Source organism: Prionailurus viverrinus, chromosome B1, assembly GCF_022837055.1.
Source record: "Prionailurus viverrinus isolate Anna chromosome B1, UM_Priviv_1.0, whole genome shotgun sequence".
In the NCBI taxonomy this organism is placed as follows: domain Eukaryota; kingdom Metazoa; phylum Chordata; class Mammalia; order Carnivora; family Felidae; genus Prionailurus; species Prionailurus viverrinus.
Genome location: NC_062564.1, coordinates 45,767,937 through 45,792,197, shown reverse-complemented (window position 1 = coordinate 45,792,197; position 24,261 = coordinate 45,767,937).

Here is a 24,261-nt window from a genome sequence, read left to right as displayed (position 1 = left end):
TATTTAGTATTGCATTATTTGCAATAGTAAATGTCTGGAAAAACACAAAATGTCTTCTGTTAAGGGAGTGATTGAATAAGACATGATGTATTTGTATGTTGAATTAGTATGCAGTAACATAAAAAGAATGCCAAAGACAATGAGAAAGAATGAAATATGGCCCTTTGTAGCAACATGGATGGAACTGGAGAGTGTTATGCTAAGTGAAATAAGCCATACAGAGAAAGACAGATACCATATGGTTTCACTCTTATGTGGATCCTGAGAAACTTAACAGAAACCCATGGGGGAGGGGAAGGAAAAAAAAAAAAGAGGTTAGAGTGGAAGAGAGCCAAAGCATAAGAGACTCTTAAAAACTGAGAACAAACTGAGGGTTGATGGGGGGTGGGAGGGAGGGGAGGGTGGGTGATGGGTATTGAGGAGGGCACCTTTTGGGATGAGCACTGGGTGTTGTATGGAAACCAATTTGACAATAAACTTCATATATTGAAAAAAAAATAAAAATAAAAAAATTAAAATAAAAAATAAATAAATAAAAGGCAAAAAAAAAAAAAAGAATGCCAAAGATAACTATATGCTTACATGGGAAAATCTCTAGGAAAAAAACCATTAATTAAAAATGAGGTGCAGAGCACTGTATATAGCATGCTAACATTTGTGTGAGGAAGGAGAGGAAGTAATAATACACATATATACTATATTATTTATATGTAAATATAAATATATACACTTACAAAGATATTCATCAGAAGAAACAGCCAAAAACTAAAAAATGAAATGGTTATATAGAAGTGGTAAAGGGATATGGGGCTCAGGGACAAAAATAGAAACTAAATTTATTTGATCTTGTAATTTACTTTTTAACTGTAAATCTGGATGCTCAATATCACTAATCATTAGGAAACTGCAAATCAAAACCACAATGAGATATCACCTCATAACGGTTAGGATGACAATAGCTGGCAAAGATGCAGAGAGACTGGAATCCTTGAACACTGTTGATCAGAATGCAAAATAGTTCAACCTCTAAGAAAACCATGGAGGTTCCTCAAAAAATTATAAATGGAATTACCATCTGATCTACCAATCCTACCTCCAACTATATAAGCAAAATAATTGAAATCAGGATTTCAAAAAGATATTGGCACTCTCATGTTCATTGCAGTATTCACAATAGTCAAGATATGGAAACAATTTAAGTGTCTATGGACAGATGAATAAAGAAAATGGAATATATGCATACAATAGAATATTCAACCTTCAAAAAGAAGTCAATCCTATTATATGCAACAACATGGATAAAGCCTGAAGACATTATGTGAAGTAAAATTAGCCAGATACAGAAGGAAAAACACCACATGATTTTACTTATATAATGTATCTAAAATAGAAACACAAAGGAAAATGGTGATTGCCAGGGGGTGGGGGGAAGTAAAATTGGAAGTTGCTATTCAATGGATATAAGATTTCAGTATACAAGATGAATAAATTGTAGAGATCTGCTTTATAAGAGTGTGCCTATAATTAACAATATGACATCATACACTTAAAAATTGGTTGAGAAGATAGATCTCATGTAAAGTGCTCTTGCCACAATTAAAAAAACCCTGATAATCCTATTTTAAAAAATAAGTACAGGGGCGCCTGGGTGGCGCAGTCGGTTAAGCGTCTGACTTCAGCCAGGTCACGATCTCACGGTCTGGGAGTTCGAGCCCCGCGTCAGGCTCTGGGCTGATGGCTCAGAGCCTGGAGCCTGTTTCCGATTCTGTGTCTCCCTCTCTCTCTGCCCCTCCCCCGTTCATGCTCTGTGTCTCTCTGTCCCAAAAATAAATAAACGTTGAAAAAAAAAATTAAAAAAAAAAATAAGTACAATAACAACCTTAAACTTTGTTCTGTAGTTTAATTTCAGTGTTAATATTTATTATTTTGATACTTGTGAACATTGTATTATGCTACAAATAAATAATTATTTCAACATTATATGTGTGATTTCAATGTATGGAAAAAGAGACACAATCATACAAAGTTCATAAATAAGTAAATTTTCTGCTGTGTTGAAGAAAATTATGTAAACTCATGATTTTTAGAAAAATAGTGTATCCATGAAAGGATATGCCATACAGCAAAAGCAACACTAAGAGGGAAATTTATAGCTTATATTTAAAAAGAACATGAGTTATAAATGAAGAATTTAACTTAAAGAACTAGAAAAAGAAGAAAAAACTAAGCTCAAAGCTTGCAGAAGGAAGAACATAATTAAAGTGGAGATTAATAAAATAGAGAATTGAAAAACAATAGAGAAAAACAATGAAAACAAGATCCTTCTTTTTTCAAAAAGATAACAAAATTAACCATCTTTAGCTGAATTCACTAAAAAGACTAGAGTAAATAAAATCAGAAATTAAAGTAGCTTACATTATTACTGACTTACAGAAATAAAAAGGTTTATAACCTAAAAGCAAATGTACAAATTTCTGTACACACACAATCTACTAAGACTGAATCATCAAGAAATGGAAAATCTGAACAGACCAGTAAGGAACAAAAATACTGAGTCAAAACCTCCCAAAAAAGAAAAGTTCAGGACCAGATGCCTTCACTGGTGAATCCTACCAAACACTTAAAGAAGAATTGACACAACCTCAAACTCTTCTAAAAAATTGCAAGGGAGGTAACACTTCCTAATTCTTACTATGAGGTCCACATTATCTGGATTTAAAAGCCAAAGACACTACAAGAAAAGAAAACTACATACTAATATTATCTATGAATATGAATCCAAACATCTTCAAAAAAATACTAGCAACCCAAATGCAACAGCATGTTAAAATGGTATACCATTGACCAATAGGGATTTATACCTGGAATGCATCGTTGGTTCAACATACACAAATCAATGTAAAATGCCACATTAACAGAAAAAAAAATCCCATATGATTATCTCACTTGATGCAGAAAAAGCATTTAAGAAATTCAACAACTTTTCATGATAAAAACTTTCAACAAATGAGAAATCGAAGGAAACTACCCTAATGGAATAAAAGTCTTATATGAAAAACCCATAGCTAACATCATACTCAATGGTGAAAGTCTGCAATTTTTCCCTCTAAGACTGGAAATAACACCAAAAAAAAAAAAATGCGTACTTCTACTTAATGTAGACCTGGAAGCCCTAGCCAGACAAATTAGTCAAGAAAAGTAAAGAAAAGGCATCCAAATTGGGAAGGAAGAAATAAAATCATTTCAGTTCACAGATGCCATGATCTTATGCGTAGAAAACATTAAGATTAAAACAAACACACACAAAACCAAGCAACTGCTAGAACTAATAAACTAGCTCAGCAAAGTTGCAGGATACAAAATCAACATGCAAAAATCAACTGCATTTCTACACACTAACAATGAACAATCTGAAAAGAAAAAACATTTTCAAGGGTATCCAAAATAATTGAAAACAGTGACTCAAACATGTAGTTATATATCCATGTTCATAGCAGCATTATTCACAACATCCAAAAGCTGAAAGCAATCCAAACATATGTTAAAGGATGAATGGATAAACAAAATATGGCATATATATGTGTGTATATATGTATATATTGTAGTATATATACATATATATTATATATAATATAGTACATATTATATATGGTATATATAATGGAATATTATTCAACCCTAAAAAGGAAGAAATTCTGGCACATTCTACAACATGGATGAGTCTAGATGACATTATACTAAGTGAAATAAACCTAGTCACAGAAGGATAAATATTGTAATTTCACATTTATGAGGTTTCTAGAGTAGCCAAATTCTAGGAGCATGGTTGCCAGGGACTTGGGGAAAGGGGAAAGGGAAAGTTAGTGTTTAGTGGTAGGGAGTTTCTGTTTGGAAAAATGAAAACAAGTTCTAGTGATGGATGGTGGTGATGGGTGCATAACAATGTGAATGTACTTAATGCCACTTAACTGCATGCTTTAAAATGGTTAAAATAATCAATTTTATGTTATGTATATTTTACCACAATTTAACAAAATAGCTCATTGGTGATGCTGAGTACTTCATGTTGCATCATATTTGGAGTCATAAAATGACTAGTTGCTTCATTATTCATAATGATGATAATCAGATTTCTCCATTTTTCCCCTTACAGTTGGGAAATAATCCATGTGGTAGTATTTCTAACACCATCAACATTTAATATATGATGCATGTATGTGTGCTTATGTGTATGCATGCATGTATATATATGATACAAATAGAGCAAAATGTTTCCAATTGTTTGATTCAGGTGGTGGGTATATGGGGGAGTAACTGTACTGTTTTTCCCACTTTCATATATTTAAAATTGTTGGAATTAAATGCTGAAAATGCAAGAGGTTATCTAAATTGTATTAAACAATTAAAGAGGGCTTTGATAATCTCCACTACCAATAGCTTTCCATCCACGTTTTCCTAGTATACATGGATTTGACTGTTACAAGCTGGTAATGCTTGTACCTGTAATCTGTGATGAAGGTGATGTTTTTCTTCCCACTAGATTATAAGCAACTTGAATATAGCAACAGAATTTTTTGTTCTTTTTGTCACTCCCTTATAGTACCTATGCATACACATGACTCATGAAAATTGCAGGAGGGAGGTGACAGATTACAAAATATGCCACAGTTCTCCACTCTGTCCTTTATCCATCCCCCTTTGCAATGTGACTTTATAGGACTTCCCAGCAAGAGGCAGAACCTATCCCCTAATCCTTTGTATCTTTGCTGTACTTGCTTTGATCATAGAATGTGGTAGAAATGAAGGTGTACCAGTCCTGAGCCTACTACTCAAGAGGTCTTGCATACTTCATTGTCTTTCAGAACCCTCTCGACTGCCATGGAAACTGACATAGGCTAGCCTGCTGTGTATTAAAAGATAACTTGCTCTAATGTCCTTAATATCTCAGCTAATAGGCAGCCTTAGAAGGAAAGCCTTCTGGCTGACCAGAAGCTGACCACAGCTGCATTACTGAACCAAGCTGGGAGCAGAATTGTCAACCCACAGAACTGCAAGTTAGTGTTTGTAGTTTTAAGTCACTCTGTTTGAGATGGTGTTTTACATAGAAAAAGATAACTAATGCAAGGGACAAAGGGGAGAGATTTAGGAAAAGAAGAGGAAGAAGTGGTCAGGAAGGGAAAAACAAAAGGGTCTGAGCCATGAATAACATTTTTCATGGAAGTCCTGAATGCTGTATTTTTTAATCAGGGCTGCTGTTCCACTGGTAGCATTCTGCAAAGTCACAAAAGTTATGTTGCATTTCTTCTATTTTATTAACCTTCAGATTTGAAATATCCACACAGATAAAAGAGGTAATTATATTTCAGGAGAAATGTCTTCACTTGCTATTAGTTCATATGCACAGAAGCAGCATCCATCTTCCAGCAACGGTAGCTACTTAGTCTTTTCTAGCACTTTTCTCTTTGATTAAGCCCATACCAGAACAGCATTGCTTTCTTGTGCCTATTAGAATACTGGTGCTTTACTTTTTTAAGGCTGTTGACAATATCAACTGAGGTAATTTTTTTTCAGAGAGATAATAATCAGGTTCCTGAAGCCACATGGATTCTGGACTCCAATCTGAAGCTACTAATTTCTTCCTCTACCCTCACCATATACTTCCTCTGAGCATGTGTGTGTGTGTGTGTGTGTGTGTGTGTGTGTGTATTAGGAAATTAATGATGAACATTGTCCAGTGAAAAATACTAACAAAGAACAGGAAAAAAAACTTATTAGTGTCAAAACTTAGAAAAGAGATATTTATGTAACCCGCCATTGGAATGCATTGATACTGTGCAAGAGCCTCAAAGAATATCTATGGACAGAGATTAAGAAAAAAGTAGGGGGCGCCTGGGTGGCGCAGTCGGTTAAGTGTCTGACTTCAGCCAGGTCACGATCTCGCGGTACGTGAGTTCGAGCCCCGCGTCAGTCTCTGGGCTGATGGCTCAGAGCCTGGAGCCTGTTTCCGATTCTGTGTCTCCTTCTCTCTCTGCCCCTCCCCCGTTCATGCTCTGTCTCTCTCTGTCCTAAAAATAAATAAACGTTGAAAAAAAAAATTAAAAAAAAAAAAAGAAAAAAGTAGAAGAGGTAAAATAAAAGAGATGTCAAACCCAAGGATCACTAAATTGCTTGCCCCTCTGCTAAGCATTTTGAAAAACTTGAAGAAGGCTGGGAACGAAGAGGATGTGCAGGGCAGAGATGCTTATGTTATAAGAGAAAAGACTGGAGAGAAACAAGAAAAGTGCGATAGAGACATCTGGCCTGATTTCGCTTCTGACCTCATTTTGGCTTCAGCCACCTTTCTCTTAGATATTGATTTCTGCATTCAGTGGACTGTTCTGATAGATCAAAATAAAATTATTAATGCCAACAAATTTAATTATACTTACCAGTATTCCTCTGACCAATCAAGCAGCCAAGCTTGGGTAGTCAGTGAATGCACTTCCGTGGCCTTCCCCACCCCTCCTTCACTCCAAGGTAAAAAGGGCTGGAGGAGACCAATAGTTCTCAACACACATATACGGGAGAATTTCTCTAGATATTTTCATAAACAAGGTAGACGTGTTTGAGGGTGGGGTCTGACAACCTGGATTCAGAAAACTCCCCCAGTTAATTTTCCTATAGCCATCTAGATTTTAGTTCATGACCAGATTTTTGGAAACTGCTGGACAAGATGAAGTTAAAGTCAAGATTCTATGATAATTGTATTTGTAGAGCTTTTGGTAGAGTAAGTTAATTTCTGTAGAATTCATTAGGGCACTTCCATAAATATACCATTTGAATGAGGCTCCAAAGCAGAGAACACAAATACCAATACCTACAGAATGAAGTGAGCAAGTGGAAAGTGTAAAAAACTGGAGAAGAGTGCCCTCTCTAAAAGTCATAGCATATTACTGCCATTTAGGAAGGAGGGTGTAGTATGACTTTTCAAATACATCCAGAAATCCAGACATTTAAAAGTGGAATTTCCTGATTTTAAAGTGTTAACTCATTTTTTAAAACTTAAAAAAAAATCCTTGGGCCCAACTGTATGTTTCTCTGGTCTTGAACATGACTGTCCTATAAGCTACCTTGAAGTATCTGCAGATGCTATGTTGCTTCTGTGAAATCCCATTCGGTCATAAACATTCGGAAGTATTCTAAGTGTCAAAAGACTTTAAGCACAACAAGGAAATTGCCCTAGACTGAATAGTGATGAATCTTTCTTTACCAAATATAATTTTTCACCTTGGTAAACATTAGTGTATTATGACCTCATCCTAAAGACAGTCTGATAGGGGGCTCAGCAACACCCCTCTCCCCACACATAGACCTAAACATGCACATACTTTTCCCTTTGAGAGTCTATTTGTATGACTTAAATACATGGGAGTTTGCTTCTCGCTGGAGGAGGGCACATTATACAGGGATACTGGGTGTAATAAGGTAATGGAGCAGTGACTACCACTCTCAGTGTCTCCTGAACCACAGTGTTTCAGCTCTTGCAGAGAATAGCATTAAAACCATGGGATGAAACAATTCTTTGAGAGACCTTGGTGAGACTCTGAACCCAAAGAGTGCCCAAGTGAGAAAGTTTTTAACACAGAATCAGGGTGTGAGGTGCATTCTCTTTATTTCTCTTTATTTCTCTTCAGATTATCACATGGTTCCACTACCTGGAAGACTCAGAGAAAGTACAGCTTCATTTGGAACCTCTAAGATGTTGCAGCCCTTAGTGGGTTGGGGTCAGGGATTCAGCACCTTATGGAGAGCAGCAGTAGCAGTGACAAATGTCCTACTTTGAGTCACCTGGCAGCAGCTACCACCTATAAAGAGACCAGAGTCGATATAAGACAACTCATTCCTGCAGACCAGTGAAACCAGCCAGGAAACAACCAGAAAATTGAAACGATATACCTGGCACCATGGCCATCTGTTGCCCTATAGAATGCATTATTCACCCTAATGACATCTACTAAGACTGAACTAAGCCAATATACCCATTCAGAGTCGATAGGTTCTTTTTGGTGAAAATTGGTTGCCTTCAGGAATTAGTGTTGATCGGACACAGTTACTCCCTCTTGCAGTGTCATAATTAGATATTATGTTTTTTTTTTCTAAAAAGCAAGCACCATACCTAATTCTGCCACAAGTACCAACATTTATTAGCAAGCAAAATCAAAACATGCAAGTAACCAATCTTGCAAATTTGAAGTCCTCACTACCCTTCTTCCCACTCTGCCTCTGTAGGCAAGCCCCATGCCTGAAAGGTTCGTCTTGCCATAGCAAATACTTGGATAGTGAAACCAGCTACACGTCTGGTTTGATTAGAGCAAAGAGTTGTCTATAAAGTGGGGAATTCAGAAATAAGTAGAGTTCTAGACTTAGGGAACTACTGAAAAAATATTAGCCTGCTGGGATTGTCAGGCTATTAATCATGCAATGGTAGATTTTTCTGTACAAATCTTTCTGTTTGACATATATTGACACTATTCATTTCTCCAGTGACATAATTTAATATTATTTATGTTAATTAATAAAGTCTCTGATGCCAAGCCAGACTATGATATGTGAAGCACTTTCTATAGTCCCCTCTGAAGAGAGCGTGAATTGTGGAATAAGGTTTCACATTCTAACCAATCACCTGTGAAATATTCTGAAGTGTAAATTACTGAGTAGCACACTTCATGTTATGTGACCACCCCTGAAGTATAGATTCATGTTAATTTAGACATGCATATACACCTCACCCTTCAAACTGAAGTACTTCAAATAAAATTTTAGAGTACTGTTTTTAGCCAAGTAATTCACTTTTCAGTAAACTCACTTTACAGTGAAAGAAACCAAGGCCATGTTACTATCCAATCCATCATCTAGGAGTGGCTAGCTCTGTAAAACTGCAGAATGGCTCAGTAAGATGCAATGTTCACCGATGCTATATAAAACAGACACAATGTTAACTAGCAGAAAACACCAAACAAGACAGGGGTGTTGTACATAGATTCGGTATTCACTCTATACCAGCAACCAACAATGGAGCTCTTCTTCCTGAAGGTACAGGTATGGGATTCAAGAGGTCAGAGTGAAAAGATCCTTTCTTAGTTTTGCACACATGAGCCTCACAAAATTTCATCTTGAGAAGCAGCAAACCTATCCCCCCTTGAAAATCAACATCAATTTCCTTGACCAATATTCCAATATCACAAACCTCCCTTCTTCCTGTTTAATCAGTTCCTGGAGAACCCCAAGATAGCCAGGTGCATATTATAGCTTCAGATTTAATAGAACCACTGTTTAGCTGTTTAGTGGAAGCACTATTCTCCTGCAATACTAAAATCTTCAAACCGCGGGAGTCCAGGGTCTATCTTGGTACTGGACAACAGAAAGAGTGATATACAGCAGTAACAACACTTTGTTTCCTGACCATTATTTGAGCCTCCTTTCAATATTTGGGGAATCACTCACATTAATGATCAAAGAGAGGCAGAGCCTACCACCCGTTTATAGAAGCTCAAGTATTTCCTTTTCAAGATCTTTTGTAATTACCACATGGGCATATGATCAAATAGCAAATAACAAGCATTCATTCTCGAACTTGAATACAGAACTGGTAGAGCAAAAAAGCAAGATCAGAGGAAATTTCTCTGAAAGTAGATGTGGGTGCATCCAGTTTCCAAAAGCACCAGCATCTGGAGTGCCAGAAATAGAGTTCATTCAAAGGCTAGGATCACTATGGCACCTGGAGTTCACATTAGTTTCCTACTACCATATAACAAATTACCACCATCTTTTTAGTTTATTCTCATGCAATTTTGTAGGTCAGAAGTGTGGGTGGTTGACTGATTTCTCCACTCTGAGGGTCATAAGGAAGGAATTGAGGTGGTGGCCCACTTGTGCTGTTATCTGGAGGCTCTGGGGAGAGTCTGGAACGGCTCTGCCACAGCACCCTGTTGATTTTGTATGTATCCATACAGGCCATGCCGGCAAAGGCTTAAACCACAGCTTATCTGAGCCTTGGCAGAATGCCTCCTAGAATAGATGAGGGTAGGAAGATTATAGGAAGCATCTCTGAGGCCATTTCCCACTGGACCTATCTCCCCTGGGAGGCGTTCATAACACAGTTGCTCAGCATCTTCTAGATTATGATGCGGTATGGGACTTTCTTTCCTTCCACCTTCTCCCCTCAAAAACAGAGTTGTAGGATATAAAACTGCTTATCTATACCCTAAAATTTGCTCCTCAGCAATGAGATATTCCACAATTCACATTATAGTCATCTGGTCCCTTTTGCTTAGACATTGTCTTTTTTGGTGTGTGGAAAAAAACACCATGGGAGAACAGATCCTTTGGCTAATCTTCCTTTTGCTGTTTATGCAGGTAATAAACTGCTATCCAAAAGAGGCTCACTGTATCTTTACCAGTAAAAACAGACTGGTCTTAATCTTGACCTTGACTTGTCTTGGGTGTGCTTGAGGATCCACTTCCAAACTCATTCAGGTTGTTAGCCGAGTTCCTTGTAGTAGTAGGTTGAACTCCCCATGTTTTGGCTAGCTGTCATCAGCAACCTCTCTCAGCTTCTTAAGGTCACTTGTACCCATCATCATGTTGCTGCCTCCATCTTCAAACCAACAACGGTGCAGAGTCCTACTCATGGTTCAAATCTCCCTGACTTCTCCCCTGCCACTCTCTTCTGCATCCAGTCAAAAAAAAAAAAAGTTATTTTAGGATTCACATGAGGAAATTGGATCCACCTGGATAAAATTAGTAGACCATATCTTAGGGTCTAACACCTTACATATATCAGCAAAGCCCCTCTTGCTATGTAGAGCAACATATTCACAGGCTCTGGGGGTTAGGATGTAGACATTCTAATGGCTCCATTTTGCCTGCCACAATTGGCAATGATGTCGGTACCCCAACAGATGAGATGTGTGGCACTGTTCTGACTCTTACTTTGGCTATGTGGTCCACAAGCTCCGTTATCCAGCGCTCTCACCTACTCAAGCTACTGTGAGGTCCTCATGTGTAAAGATACACATGACTTCCAGCACTGTTGACAAGTACTGCATGAAATTTCTTAGGGCCTAAAATTCTTTTACAAATAATCACAGCTTATAGACTGGCTTACAAATATCTTTCTTCATAACTCTTTAGCAGAAACGATAGCTTATACCTCCGTCTCCTTGTTGAGACAGCTCCACCTACGACTTGTGGCATCAATGTCTATAACTCTACTTTATGAACTATTTCCTATATTCCTGCCTGCCCATTATAATAGAAAGCAATTGACAAAATATGTACCCAAAGACCAGCACTTTGCTTCTCATTCCCAATGAGAAACTCCCAGCCTGCTTGCCCTCCCCCAGTCCTATCCCCAGTCAAGACTAAGATGAATATCATCCGTAGCTGCAGAGAAGAGTCTCTCCATATCATTTAGTTAATTTATTGGGAGTATGCTGGAACTAGTTGTTCCTCTTCCTCCAGGGGATCCTCAGAGGTAATCCCACGATTAATCCCAGGTAATCCCTGCTTACTTAAAGACCACCTCTACCATACTCTTGTCATTTTACTGCTACCTCCACATCCATTCCCCATACCTTCCTGCCCCTGCAAAGCCTCTACTCTGCACCTTCAATCCCCTCATCTAGGGACAGTAAATCCTCCAACTCTTCACGACTTTGCCTTTACTGAAAACTGACTCTCTGCAAAGAACTCCATTTTCTCTTTGGAGGCCTCTTGTCTCCCTCTTTCATTCCCACACCCTGCAGGGCCAGGAAGCAGTATGAGTGTTCTCCTCACTCACACTGTTGCTCCTTCCTCTTGAGATAGCCCAGCTCCTCGCGTGCTTTGGCCATCAGGATATCCCAGAGGTGCCACTCTCCTCATTGCTGTCATCTACCTTCTCTCATTCCCATTCTGGAAGCCTCTACTCACATTCCACCTTCTTAGTAGAGCTTCCTATGACTGCCACATCAGAAGTCACTCTCCCTCCTCCCCATTTCTTCTCTAACTCCTCATCTTGCTCATTTCCTTCATAGAACTTGTATTGTGAGATGTTTTATTAATTTGTCATTCCATTCATTTAGTGCATGTTCCTCTTGCTAAAATAAGGGAGAGTCCTTGTCTATTTCACAGGTATATCCTCAGTACCTAGAATAGTATCTAACACTTCAAGTAAAACTGCCTATCTGAAATTGGGTTAAATAGCTATACATGTACCTCATAGTTATATGAAGTTCTACCTTAATATTTTACCTAAATAGCCAATTTTTCAGATACTATTCATGGAATAACAGGCTTCCTGTTCCCTAACATGCAGTGTTTTTTCTATTATATATTACATATTTACCTAAGTTCTATTTCATGATTTTCCACTCTGTCACTTGGATGTATACATATGCCTGTTTTGCCAATCTATTTTTAATCACTGTAATTTTATAAACATTGTAATAACGGGATAGGGCAAATTATTAGTTTTCCCCTTTAAACTCTTCATAGGAAGTCTTTTCCAGGTGAACATTAGGGTTCAGACTATTAGGGTACTTTTGATGTTAAATAAAAGTGGAAAAAATCATTTTAAAAACCCTAAATTTGATTACATAAAAATATAAATTTCTATACATGGGAAAACATCAGAAACAAATGTGGGAGAAGTATTTCAACAATATGTAGCAGTATTTGTGTAGGAGTCAGGCAGATGCTATGATCCTCATGACCTTGGGTCATACCATTTCCCTGGAGCTCTCTAGCCCCTACCTGCTGGCAGGCTGCCCAACTGCCACAGAATGCTTAGGAGAGGGAATAGATGTTCAAATCAGTCTCTTACTTGGAAGGATCTGGGAATTGGTCTGAAAGTGAGAATAGGAAGCTTGACGGCATTCAAATGACTGGTAAACTGGACAGAAAGGAGAGCATTAAGGAGTATGTGGGAAAGAAAGTGCCAGAGCCTAAAGATCAGTGAGAAAACTGGTTCCAAGAAAAGTGTGAAGCTGGCCTACTCACTGCCTGCCATAGAAATACCTCCACTCTTGGATCACCGATGCTGTCTGAGGAGGAAAGGCCCGGCCTGTGATATAACTGACAAACTCAACTACTATCTAGTATGGGAAACCTTTTCCGAAGAGCTGGTTAAAAAACATAGAGAAACCTACCTGCTTGCCAACGAGAGAGAAGAACCTCCGTGTTGGTTAGGGAATGTGGGGAATAGCAGTGGGCTCTTTGTCAAGTACTCTGAGCCATAAGGAGTAACCATCATGGAAACATACAAATGTCTGATCTTTATGTTAGTTCCTCCTCTTCCCCATCCAAGTCCCTAAAAAATAATGTGGCAAGAGAAGCCCCAGAAGTGCTTCATCAAGAAGGGTGAAGCTCTGAACATTAAGATTTATAGAATGGCAGAAATTTGCAATTGCTGGTAGGTGAGGCCAGGACATCTATGAGTTACAAAGGAAAGAGTGGAAAGGTTAATACTGTCTTTAATATAAAAGATATTCTTAACACTGAAGCAAAGAAAGGACTGCCTTTCCAATGGGGAAAAAAAATGTCAATGGATAGCCACAGATAATTTCCTAGTGAATGGAGGAAACTGGAGAATGTCACCCCAACACATGCTTCTTTGACACAAAAATTTTAAGCTGAAGGCAATTAAGAAACAGTAAATGCAGAAAAAGCTCCCCTTTTCTAGTTAAAGGCAGGATATAAATTCTTCTTTCACTGGAGATAAACTCTGATCAGCCCAGAGAGGACACCAGAGGAATCTGCAAATAAACCTTAGTTAAACTAACCTTTATCTTCCAGTTACTTCTTCACCATTTACTCCCTGTAGCACAAAACCCTTTCTCTTGTCAATTCCTCACATGTTTACTGTTTATAAAGCTTCCTGTTCTGGTCACTTCTTTGGGTCTTCATTTTTTGTATTGTGAAAGTTCCATGTACTGTAAAAATTCAATAAAATTTGTATGGTTTTCTCCTGTTCACCTGTCTCCACCAGTGTCATTTCCATACCCAGCTAGGGACACTAAGAGGGTGGAGAAAAACTTTTTTCTGCCCTACCCGAAGCATTATGACTTATGAGTGCACATGTACAAATACTCAATTTAAAAATGAAAGAAGAAGGGGCGCCCAGGTGGCTCAGTCGGTTGAGCGTCCGACTTCGGCTCAGGTCATGATCTCACAGTTTATGAGTTCGAGCCCCACATCAGGCTCTGTGCTGACAGCTTGGAGCCTGGAGCCTGGAGTCTGCTTCAGATTCTGTGTCTCCCTCTCTCTGCCCCTCCCCTGCTCATGCTCTGCCTCTGTTTCTCAATAATAAATAAACGTTAATTTTTTTTAAATGAAAGAAGAAATAAAAATTAAAATGATAAAATACACTAAATATTTGAAACATGTTCAACATGACAGTGTGGGTGAAAGAGAGAAGACCCAGGAAATCTAGTAGGAGTGAAACAATACAAGCTGTCCAAGAAGAGATTTGACGATTAATATCCAGCGCTTAAAAATGCTCATATTCTTTGACATAGTCATTTCACTTTTAGGACTCAATCTAAGAAAATCACTAGAGAGGGAAGAAATATTTACAAAGACACTTACTGCAGCACCTTTGTAATAAAAACATTGAAAACCTAAACAGAGAATGACGAAATAATTAAGATAATATAATATGTATTACACAGCCATTGAAACAATGTTTTAAAGTAATTTTAGGGACGTGAAAATATTTAATGTCTAATGTACAATAGAAGGAGGAAATAGGATGCAAAAGTGTATAGTATGATTACCCACAAGCCATAAAATCACTGAACTGTACCTCAGACATCACCCAGGCCCCAGCAATCATTTTATGGATGAAGAAATTAAGGTTCAAAGAAGAAAGTAAGGATGAGAGAGGATAAATGACTTCCCCCAAAGTCAGAGAGGGAGTTCAGAGCAGACAGGGACCGGAAGTTCTAGGTACCCCCACTCCTCATTCATAGTTCATGGAATTTGTTCCCATCAAGTTCTTGACTCGCAGTTTTAGGGATTTCTAACCTCCACCAGCATTGCCACACCTCTCTCTCATTGGCATTTCCCTTATCAGCCAGTTATGACTCAAAATCAGGCTGCCTTATCTCTACATCCATATCTGACTGGAAAAAAGTGAATCCTTTTTTAGCCAGTTTGCATTGTCTCTTCTCTAAATTATTCCGTTCTTATCTGTACCATATCATCAACGCTTTAGGAAATATGCATTCCTGAGGGAAATGCCCCAAAGCCATCTCAAATTCACAAGTTTGAAAATACTGCTATTACATAGCATTTCCTCCATAAAATGTCATAAAGTATAACTTAAAATTTTAAGTGACCCCCTTAGACAATTAATGATTCCATAAATTTAGTACTAAAGTATTTTATATAGCTATTAAAATAAATTCCGGTGGAAGCAATTGCCGAAGTAGTTTCACAGATTTGCTTACTCTTGTTTCTCTGGAGAGTACATCACAGTTCTGAGTTGAACTCACCATTTGACTCCTTAATATTATTTTCTGGCTGAGAAACATAAACTGTGGAGTCACTTAACTTTCATCCCAACCCTAGTTGTTGACTTTCTTTCAAGGTCATTTTTCAAAATATATGAATGTGGGGTTTCAGTTTAGGTTTGTTTGTTTGTTTGTTTTTAACTCAATCACAGGCAGTAGTAAATAGATGGTGCTACGTAGAGAAATGAGTTAGTCAAGATTTAGATACTGGGAAGCCCGCTAAGTTCATCCACTAAGAGACTCGCCATCTTAGCCCATTCTAGAACATTAAGTTCAAATTTACGAGCGCTGTTAAGTTACTAATTACTACTACATGTTCCTAAATAATTGAAATTTAAAATGTTCTCCTTGAATGCCAAGAATCCACTCTATTTCTGTTTTCTTATGGGTTTTGATTCCCAGTAAGACACTTTATAGTCTATTTTTACTATCTTATGCCTAGCTTATTCCCCTTCCAATTAGTGTAGATAGATATTTTGCTTCTCTTCACCCCATTTCCAGCATAAAACAGTTGCTCTGACTTGCCCACTTGGCTGTCTGACATGAGCTCCGCAAACGAAGCTGGCTCAGATTGTTAATGGGACAAGAAAGTAAAGTCTAAAATCCATGTTCTTGGGACCCATGTTCTTAGGTCTTACACAAACAAACCTTCGCTTTCCCACATTATCCCAAAGGGGATGCTTTTCTCTATATTATAAGAGATTAAAATACACCGTGATCTATCAAGTCTTCTCACCAATGAAAACAGAATGAGAAGCATGTCATTTAACATCATGAATGAAAGGGGGTAAATTTCATCTTTAATGTATACTGGAGGCATCAAGTCCCATGGTCCCTTGCAATAAAGTTCAGATGAACACTCTAATCGTCATGTTCTTCCTTCCTTCTGCAGGAAATACCAGTTCACCTCAGAACTATTCGACAGGCATGTCAAAACATAGTCTGGCTTTGTCATGCTGAAGACTGTGAAAGTGTCTACCTTGTGGTCCAATGAGCCAGAAACCTAGACTGCTTACAGGTGACACCAAGCTGGGATCTGTCCATTGCTACTCATATACTTGGGGATTTGAACAAGTTAATTACTTTGATTTGAGTTTACTCTTTAATATTTTTCTGGTATAAATTTGCTTTGGTTAAAGGAATATTTTAAAGGTTGTTTTCAATGATTATAATAAAATTCAGCAACTGTAACTCTTCAAGTCTAGTAAATAAACTTCCACTTTATTTATCTGATACATACTATGCAGGCTTTACCACTGTTCCCATGTGGTAAACAAGTCCTCACAATTTTACCTCTTAAATACACATCCGTCCATTCTTCTCTGACTGTACCAGCATTATTGAATATCACACTGCCATATTCTCTGACATGGACTTTGATGATCATTTTCTTTTTTCTTCTATTTTTAAATGTTTATTTATTTTGAGAGAGAGAGAGAGTATTCAGGGGAGGAACAGAGAGAGAGAGAATCCTGAGCAGGTGGCACATTGTCAGCACAGACCCCGAGGAGGGGGTTGATCTCAAAAACCATGAGATCATGACCTGAGCCAAAACCAAGATTCAGATGCTTAACCGAATGAGTCACCCAGGCGCCCCTGATGATCATTTTCAATTCAGGTCCCCCATCAATTTCTTCAGAGTTTCTCACTGATTTTTTGTATGTTTTCCTCCCCTGTACAACTATCTCCTCCACTAAACTCATGTTTTAAAATATGGACAGATTTTACCAGATGCTATGGAGGAAGCAAAAGAAGATATACAAATTTCAGCTGATTTTTTTTTGATTTATCAAGATAAAATCAATAAAGAAGAGGTTAATCCTTACTGCCAACCAATCAAGGAACTTGCACGTTAAAAACATATGTATGGAAGGGTTAATCTTATTCCAGCCACCGACACCAAACACTGGATGGCAAATGATGTATTTAGGTTCTAACTCCTTCCTGATGCATCTTGAAGCTATGGGGCTATTTCCCTGTTCTGCTCACATTCTCTGGAGTTGAGACCTTCCCGATGACCTGGGCCAACCTTCCACACTCCACTCCTTCCTGTCTTCTAGGGGACAGCAGCATCTTCAAACACCACAACCTCCTAATCCGACTTTTTAGGAGAACTTTCCTCTGTGTTGGCTGCAAAATGCTAATTAGGTGTGGTGACTGGCCTCGTCTCTCCAGTGTGCTCTGTCTTCTCCTCTCTCCATTCCCAGCTCCATTCTTTTCTCCTTAGTCTGAAGGTCTTCCCTTAGATACAATGTAATTTCCAAATTAGAGTGCTGGAGGTGATGGGGTAGTTACACAAGGCCATAAAAGATCCTTCATTAGCATCAAGTCCCCTTTGTAAGGAACCCTGAGGGCCTGAAGGAGGAAGGAGGTTTAACCTTTCTGCAGGGAAGAGCCTCAGATGCTGAAGATTTCACCGCCCAACAGAAAGGTGGCAGCTTGCAACAAACCAGTCTGCAGAGCAGTGTTGCTTAACGGTGATGTAGATGAGGAAAAGAATTTTCCACACTCCTGGGGTCTCTGGCTGGGTATGACAATTAAACTGATAAAACAGATGAACAAGAGAAAAGCATACACAATAAAAATTGAATTTTTTACATTTACAGGGGAGCCCTCACAAGAGAATGAAGGCCCAAAGAAGTGACCAGAGCAGGAATCTTTTATACCTTTTGAACAATGAAAAATACATGTGTGGAGAATTGACAAGATGAAGGAGTTTGGGCTAGAGGTAATAAATAGTGAACTACATGGTGAATTCCCTGTCTCTGGTGATAAGAATATCTTCTTTCCTCCAAATATGGGAAGATAGCTTTCACATAGGAGTTTTATGACCTGTTGCAGGGGAGAAGGGCAAGGGGCATGGGAGGTCAGAGTGACCTTCTTGCTTCTGTCATTTTAAAAAAAAATTCCTAACAGTATTTAATATTTTGAGACAGCATGCCCTGAACCCCACCAGTGAGAACAGATTCTGGAGTCTACTAGACTGCAGACTGGGCTTTGAATCAAAATCACCACTTGTTAGCTCAGAAAACTTGGACAAATTGCTGAATTTCTCTAGACCTCAAGTTTTTAATCTCTGCAGTTGTGACGATTTCGTAAGACAATCTACACAAAATGTTTAATAGGGAACCGTATGCTCAGTAAATGACAGCTATTATTATTGAGTGTTCAAAGTGCTATCCCACTGGAGGCTTAATACTTTAATTTACAAACTGCTTTCTTCATAGCAATCTTGACCCTCATGCAATCTATGAGACAGACAGGGTAGATATATTATCTCCCAGGAGACTGGTGGGTGTTTCTGTTTTTGTTTTTTTTCCCCCAGATGCAGTAAGTATCAAAATCAAGACTCAAAGCCATCCCTTGAGGGTCCAGGGCACTTGCCCCTGGCCACAAAAGACCTCTTGATTCTCCAGGGGAGGAGACACCATCTACAGAGGCCATGATTCCCTTGTGAATAATGTTTCTAAATAATGTGTAGTAGTGTGTTTCGGTTGTTTTAATTCCAGCTACTTGATTCAGCCAGGCAGTATTACAGCTAAGAAGTCCACCTATTATGTGCTGTCGGTTTAATGATTCTAGAAGCAGGTGATTTCTATTAGAAGGCTAGTGATAGGGGCTCCTGGGTGGCTCAGTTGGTTGAGCGACTGACTTCAGCTCAGGTCATGATCTTGCAGTTTGTGGGTTTGAGCCCTGTGTTGGGCTCTGTGCTGATGGCTCAGAGCCTGGAGCCTGCCTCGGATTCTATGTCTCCCTCTCTCTGCCCCTTCCCTGCTCATGCTCTGTCTCTGTCTCTCAAAAATGAATAAATGTAAAAAAAAAAAAAATAGAAGGCTAGTGATAGACTGACCATTAAGTAGAAATGCATGTTTTTCAAACTAGGAACTCTCAGCAAATAGGGAAGCAGAGCAGGCTTGTCCCCAACTCCATACCCAATAGAAAGGCTAGTGATGTGATGATCTGGTGTTGCCTGGCCAGGCTAGGGTACTAAACTCTGCACACCTCCACTACCTACTGTTGCCTTGTTCCAGAAGTGAGACATATATGGAATAGTAGGATGAGGGAGACTGACAACCAGTGTCTGACAGGGTCAGAAAGAAGAGTCTAGAAATCAAAAGGGCTCCCAGAAGCTAATTTTTCTGCTACAGCGGGGATCAGGAGGAACCCAAAAGGCAAGTAAGAGGGTCCATCTTTCCTACAGAACCACTGCCTTTCTGGAAGAAATGAGTTCAATTGTTCCTATCTTTCTGTGCTTTGGTCTGCGTCATAAAATTAAACGGGAAACATTCTTAAGATTCTCTTGCCAATTTCTTGATTTCTGTGGTGAACTCTGCCTCTGATTGAGATCATTCTTGTAAGGTGGTCTTTGCTACAAAAAAGCTCATGCTAAAGAAGATATTTTGAGTGGAGAAGTAATACCATTTATTATTTTTGTTCTTTTCCCAAGCTGACTAATCCACGGATGATGCTTCAGGGCAAGGATTAACTTTTGCAAACACAAGTTACAGTTTTCCTGACATACAAAATCCAGGGAGTAAAGGCATCCTGAGTAACCTTTCCCAAACCATTAAGATTTATGTGCACAGTCCTAACTTCACTCCCTCCAACTTCACCGAGGTGAGCCAAGGTATTTGCAAACAAAGGAGAGCCACAGGCTCTCCTTGATCTTGATGTTATCCAGGACTCCCTCCTTCCTCTTACTGTGAGCAGGAACTGCACAGATGTAATTTTCCAAGGGTTTATTTGGATGTATCCCAGGGCTAAGAAGCCTAACTTTCCCTTTAAAACAAAAACAAAAACAAAAACAAAAACAAAAACAAAAACACTCTTCAGGGTAAAAGTTAGTTAATGTTGCTCCCTAGTGGCAAGATTTCCAAGGAGCAATCTTTGGTGAATAACTGCACTGACACTTGCAAGGCAAGGACCTGGCCCTTGACACCACTGATTACAGGCAAGTGTAAACGTGGAGAGGAGTGCTCTTACTCTCTCAACGATGGCCATTCCATGGAGTTTGACTTTCTCAACTAGCAAATAAATTCTTGCAGCCAAATTGCTACGCTTGCTCCTTTCACTATCTCTCTTGGCCAGAAAGGATTTGATCCTTATCTCTTTTATAGCACTTTTAGTTTTCACACCATCAGTTCAGTGCCTGTTAGAAGTGAGATTAAAAGATATTTTTAAATATTCAAGAGGCCCAAAGATTTTACCAAACAAGCTCACCATCAGTCTTTGATGACTACTCAACATCATAGGCTTATCATTTTTCTCCAAAATCCTATGCCTTTGCATGGGTTGAGGCAGGTCTATTTTCACAAACTAAAGAATAAATTCCTCTGCCCTGGTCTTAGTTTCCTCGTTTTTAAAAATAAATGAGGAGGACTTAGGGATAAACTGATTTAATGTTCAGTAATTCTTGTGCCTCAGTGCTCATCTACATAGTTTTTGCATATTATATTCCAAAGGGCCTTTACTTCAAGGACATCTTGAGAAAAGAAAGTAAATGTATTAATGCAACAGTTACTTTCACTCTCTATATCAAGGGCATTGCTTATGGAGGCAGTTTTTAGATAAATGCAATTAAAATCACAATACTGATGAAGAAAGTCAGAAATACCAATAAAGAGAGCAACATTATTCTTTCATGGGAGAAATAATAGAGCTAGTGAATATGCAAAGTTGTGTCCTAGAAGATGGTAACCAGTTTCAGAGGACTTCATTTGCCTCGTGTATGTACCTTGTACCATTCGTTGGGATTTTCCTTAAAACATGTAGATTAAAATAAATTTGTCTTTACAAAGTAGTTTTGTATCTATAGAGTTTTAGTTTCTCTCCTGAGAATAACTGGAAAAGTGCTGGGCTCTCCTCAAACCAAAGATGGAGCAGGAGGTCAGTCTGTTCTTTCGTCTCCTGCCAAAGCTTGCAAGGAGACAGTGGGGTTTGGAGATGAGTGTCTGGGCGAACGTGTCAATTCAATGGGAGCCGATTCAGAAGAGACAGCTTTCATCTCCTGTGCCCTTGGTGACAACTCCGTTTTTCAACCTAATCTTCAAGTTGGGTAAGACTGCCCAGAGACTCAAAGAAACACACATTTCTTTGAAATTATCATGGTGGAAGCACATTCACCTGGCAACCAGCTGCCGGGACAATGCTTGATGACTCTCCTTAATCTTTTCAATGTTAGACTAATAATTCCAAATGGGAGCAGTAGAGAAGATGGGCAAAGGGATGACCTAGTGACCTCTGCATTGAATCCCTGGCCAGAATTGCTGGTTCGAGCTGCCAACGGTGAGCCTCCGCTTGTGTTTCTCTCACACCACTTTGCCTGGTGGGCATTAAGCATTCTGATGAAATCGCCAGCTTCATGTTCGGCTGGCCTGATTGCTGGAGAGACTGCATTATTCATTCTCACGGAAAGATTTTTTTAGTATTCTCGAGGATCCATAGAGATTATATTTTAAAAAATACAAAAACTCCAGAGTTACCAACAGTTTAATTTATCCCTTCTATTCTTTCCAAAGGGGCAGAGTCAGAAAGAGCCTGAAGAGAAAATGGGTTTTTGGTGAGACTGTTTGGAAGCCCTGTATTTTATATGATTGGGTGTTCCTCTCTTTGTTCTCAAGTTTCTGTTTTTGTTTTCTCCTTTTTATTTCTCTTCCAGAAGGGTCCTCCATTCTTCTAAAAAAAAAAAAAACAAAAAAACCAAAAACAAACAAAACCTGGCTGCCAGCTAATTCCCTGTGAAATACTTCCATCTACTGGCCAAATGGAGAAGGCTCACGTCTTAACTTTTGGTTGTTAATACTTGTACCAGGATTGAAGACCACCCTCCAAACATTTTGTGCACTAATTAGGAACCACAAATGAGAAAATTAAAAAGATTGAGGAAATTCTCCACTTTGCACTTAGAAATCCTCTAATATATTTGATATACATATGGGCTTACGTATGCAGTTTGCAAACACCCAGAATGAGGCATAACTGCAGTACCACAGAAAGCAAATTAGTGAGAAAAGGAATGGGAGGTTGGACAGGGAGCAGAAGAGCGGGTGTCTCTGGCAAACCGGTTAGCATATTTCTAGTCAGATCACACGGGGAAAGAGGCTCAGGGTGCAAAGATGGAATCAGAGACTGTGACCAACATAACCATATTCCCTCTACGGAGAAAAATAATTCTGTGAGACCCGAGAAGAAATCAAATTGAGTGAGTTCCAAGTTAATTTATCAGAGAGGACACCTCCTCAGTAAAAAGCCACTCAGAAAGTCTTCCTTTGTGTTCATTTTTTTTTTTAAAGACTCCATCTAGAGGATGCGGTTAGACACTTGGTATGTGGAAAAGAGTTTACAATCTAGTCGAGTCATAATCTAGGATTATAGAATCAAAGATTCATGTTTTGAAGCTGGTAACAATCTCAAATACCAGTAGTAGCCCCCTCGTTACACTAATGAGAAAATTAAGATGGGGAAGCATAAGAAGTTTGTCCAAAGGCTTAGGCTTTCAGTAGTAACCAACAAATCTGATGAAAAGAGAAAAACATAACTCAAGGTTTCTGGATGGATTTTCACTACGATTACATTGTTTATAATATCAGCGTCTCCAGAGCTGATAGTTTCTAAATACAAACCCACAGACTCACCAAAATAATGTAGATATTAGATTGAGTAAAAGTGCCTACCACAGTGGAACGTCTTGCTCTGGTCTGTCCACTAAGAATAAATAGGAGACAACAGAGTGAGTTAAAAAGAACAGTGAATTTTTTAAAGCGCAGGTCATGGATCTCAATCATATTCCCTCAAAAATAAGCCTTTTCTAAAAGCAGTTCATTGACTATCCCTCCTATTGCATGACACTTGAGGAGAGTTAAACCAAAAGTAAAAATGAAAACTTAAGAAGGTGAAAGGTAAAGAATCAGTGACTAAAAAGCTTCATGTAAACACCTTGAGGGACTTATAATCTGTTAGTAACATTGCCCAAGCTATAGATACATTAAATGTACAAGAAGATGTTTACCCCAAAAACCTGATATATTTTCACTAGCATGTGAGTGTTCTGTGGAACTGAAACCATCTTCATCCCTGACTTGAGACTATGTTCTGCCATTGAGGCACCACCTGAGCCTAGTACTTCTTAACCACTATGTTTGACAGACAGGGAGGATGTTCACTGGGGTAGGAAATGAATCTCTGCTTGTAGAGACAGAAGGTAGGGTTATACAATTCACTAGGATGGGTGGATTTAGGCCCTTAAAAGATAACATTATAATATGATTATTACTTTGACAAGCATTACCACACACACACACACACACACACACACACACACACACACACACACTCATGAGTGCTGCTACTTACTTAAAAAATGAAGTTCTTACTGACGTTTGTCAAATCTGGCACATTTCTTGAATGGTAAATTTTTTAATGTTTAATGTTTTTATTCAATCCCATTATAAATTACAATTTTTCCAGAATATTTGAGTGCCCAGAGGTAAATTACAGAGAAGTGTACAAAGTGAAGCTGTTTTTCTAATCAAATCACTGCTACGTTATAAAATTGATCTGAATGGGGGAAAAAAAGTTCTTCAGTCATGTAGTCTTCATTTCTTAGATGGAGTTTCAAAGGCACAGCATGAATGGTCCCAAGAACAACCCAGAAGTACCAGCTGGAAATGCAAGGTAGCTTTGGAAGGTCCTCGCCCTCGTCTCCCACAGGCACGTGAGCACCTGTTAC